Genomic DNA, 3,661 nt, shown 5'->3' with positions numbered 1-3,661 from the left:
TCCCCAAGATAAGTATTTCACGGTGTATTGGTAAATCCCGATGGCTGTCCTTCCATTATAAGAGACAAATTTGTCCTAATCCGTTATATTTTTTTTTTTCCTTTGCTAATCCTTAGCTAGTATAGGTAAGGGGAGGTAATATCACCAAAAGTGGATCAAATCAAGTGACCAAAATTAAAGTGAATTTATTCTTGCGAGACCTAGAATCCCAACTGAAGAAACACAAATATAAAAGAAATGGCATAGCATTCCTTCATTCTAGAGGCATCATCCAGCTGAAAATATTGAATGGGTCCTGCTACCAAGACTGCCTGTAGATGGCTGGTTTTGTTCTTGGTTCTGTACCAAGTATATCATTTTACTCTTACATTCATGCTTGCAATTCCTTTTCTATCCTTTCTGCAAGTTCCCTTTCCTTGGTTTTATTTTTACCAATACATTTCAACACATAAATCCCAGTAACATTGATGATTTATTAAATTACAATTACAAATTCCCCTTGAAACAAGTACACTGAGGAGCTACCAAAGCTCACTTACTACCTCATAAACTGTTCCCTCCACAACTTCTTTACAGAATAATTTAGTAGTATGCCTGAAAAGTTAAAAATTATCTAGTCAGCTTTGCTTTAGCAGCTAAAACCATAAATGCCAGTGGTCTGTCATAGAGTCATCTGCTTTGTAACAATACAGACAAATGCCCATTGAGATTCTGAAAAGAAATGACTGCTCACAGACGGCTGGCAGCAATTCTGCCTTGAATCTGGCTCCTTAAAGCAGGAGAAATCATGGTGCTGTGGTTGACTCCCTCACCCAGGAGAAATTTTTTTTTTCATTTTTTTTTATTTTAATAAACATATAATGTATTTTTATCCCCAGGGGTACAGGTCTGTGAATCGCTAGGTTTACACATTTCACAGCAGCCAGGAGAAATTTTTTACTGTGCTACTAGGTTAAGAAAATCCCGATGCAATCCCTAAGGGCTCTTCTTTTTTGCAGGTCACTCCTACAGTGGTATGAAGGAAGAATATTTACTCCCTATTTCAATTTTTTTTTTCGTCTGAAGAAAACTCCACCATAGTATTTCTCCTGGATTCTTTTACTGCATTTACTCTCTCCTCTCCTTGGTCGTTAGACTTGCTTATTTGATTGGTGAACTCGGGAGCAAGACCTTTTGTCAGTTATAGTTTAACCCATTCCCTTCACCTGTATCTTTAGAGCAGGCTGCTCACAGATGCATTTGAGTTAGCTACTCCGCACTGGAAATTTTATGGTCAGGCTGCCATGTCCATGTCAGATCCCCTTGGTCTGGATGGGTGAATCTACCCAAGTCTGGGGTTCAATGCTAGGAAGCCTATTTCAGCCGTACACTGAAACAGCATCCTTACATACTAACTATATCATGAATAAAAATGGCATCTACCTCTCCATTTGCCTATTCTTTCTGACTTACTAAACCTCACTTTGTTCTGAACATGGGCAGCTAGAATGGAAACTCCAAGAGAACAGATTAGTAGTGCTTGGAACTTACCTTATCAAAATTTCTCCAACAGTTCCTGATCTTCCTGAGAAAACCCAAAGAATTTAAAGAAGTGTTCTGGATTTCAGCAGATGATGTTTATTTTACACCTGGAATAAGACAACACAAATATATTTTTAAATCATACTGTATGAATGAGAACAAATTTAGGGTAGACATTCCTGCCTGCTAACCTCACCCAATAGAATCAATGGATACAGTATTCATCTAACATAAGTACATAGATATAGATATACATATATAGGTGATTATATGGGTCTATATATGTATATAACACATATGTACTACATATGTATATATATATAGTTGCATACATATAACCCATATGTACACACACACACACACACACACACACACACAGTTGCTTTGGTGTATCTACCCTAGATTTGCTAGTCTTTCTTTTGTCAATGTTCACTGAATTATTTCATTAAAATGTGCCATATGTATTTCATTGGAAAATATTTTTATCTGTAGATAACATTTCGAACATACATTTGAGGGACTTCTTGTTCTTACCTCATCCTTTTGTCATGAGTTCAAAACTATACAGACAATTATCACTTCGTTTCAAATCTAATTGCCAGATGGACAGAGAGAACTAGAAAATACCTACCGTAACTTACAGATTTCTCAGTTAGATATAGCAACAAGAAAATAAGTAAATATAGGCCCTGGATTGAGAGCTGGAAATGGATTCAATTAATAAGCCTGACATAATTAATCAGGCAGTTTGGACAAGTGTCCAAACCTCACTGGGTTTTAATCTCTCCATGTAAAAACTTAAAGGCTTTGTACAAAGTTGCTCCTGAGGCCCCTTCCATCTTTCACATTCTGTGATATTTTTCTTCCAAAGGTGTGGTTTGATATAGGTAGAATAGTTAGGAAGAATTTGTAGTAGTAGAATTACCACGCTGAGAAAAAGCTTGAATTTTTATAAATTTATCATATGGACCTAATTGCTGGTTTCAATCTCTGCTGGATAATTAGTTACTTGTAGTTAAATGATACTAAGGTGACTGTAGTTAATTAATTTCAGGTTCACCTATTGATTTGAAAAAATCAATTGTGTATCTCATAGAGCTGAGTAGATCTGATTTTGGACTCACAGGATTCATGATACTTTGGCACCTAATGACCAGTGATTCACTATCTATCTATCTTTCTGCTATCCTAATGTTGAGCAGAAGAATCTGGAATTCTGAAGAAACTGGAAAAACCGTGGGCAACTTGTAAGCTAGTTTACATAATTTGGCATTATATCACGACTCCCTCCCTCCTGCCCCCCTCAGGTATTTTCCAAGGGGGGAAAACGTTTCTGAGTGAAATATTCATACCTAATTGGTGTTCTGTAGGTCATTGTCTTGCAAAAACAAAACAATTCCTAAAATTGGGAATTGAGCAGTAGTTGAAATTACTACTTACAAGGGTAATTTAAAAAATAACACATGAAATTTTTTTGTTGTTGTTATTAGAATAGCGGAGACTCATTTAAACCTGTACCATATGTCTGACACTGGGATACACTATCTACATTATTTTACAGATTAAGCCTCACAATGACCCTATGAAAATTTTGAATTAATGATCCTTATTTTATAGATGAAGAAACTGAGGCATGAGCCAGTTGCACAGAAAGAATAGGAGGCATAGTTAGCAGGTCTGTGTGAGACTAGAACAATCCTCCTTCTTACCATCCCATATATCCTAACACTGTAAAGCTTGTTGGCTATACCTGTGCCAGTAAATATTCCATCTCAATAGGTTCTCTCATGTCTGTATTTATGTGAGCCTCTGAATGCACTGGTTAATATAATTTTGATATAAGGAGGCCTTCTCTGATTTCTTTCCAGGACTATGATGTTTGTATTTCATTTCTACGTTCAGGGGAACAAAATGTTGATTTTTCCATCTTCTAGCTTGAGTTCTCTGCCTGATATTATCATGTTTCAAAGATGTGTGTTGATAGCAGGATGCTTACTATGTGCCCATCTTTGTACAGGGACTGAGCTAGGTGGGGCTGCCTACAGGGGCAGAAGCATTGGGTATAAAAAAGCATTGTGGTGGGTGGCTGTGAAGAGAAGAACTGGCCAGAGGGTTTGTTGATCAGACCAAAGAGAATCAT

The sequence above is a fragment of the Martes martes genome, assembly GCF_963455335.1.
Source record: "Martes martes genome assembly, chromosome: 10".
In the NCBI taxonomy this organism is placed as follows: domain Eukaryota; kingdom Metazoa; phylum Chordata; class Mammalia; order Carnivora; family Mustelidae; genus Martes; species Martes martes.
Note: the sequence above shows the minus strand (reverse complement) of the source record.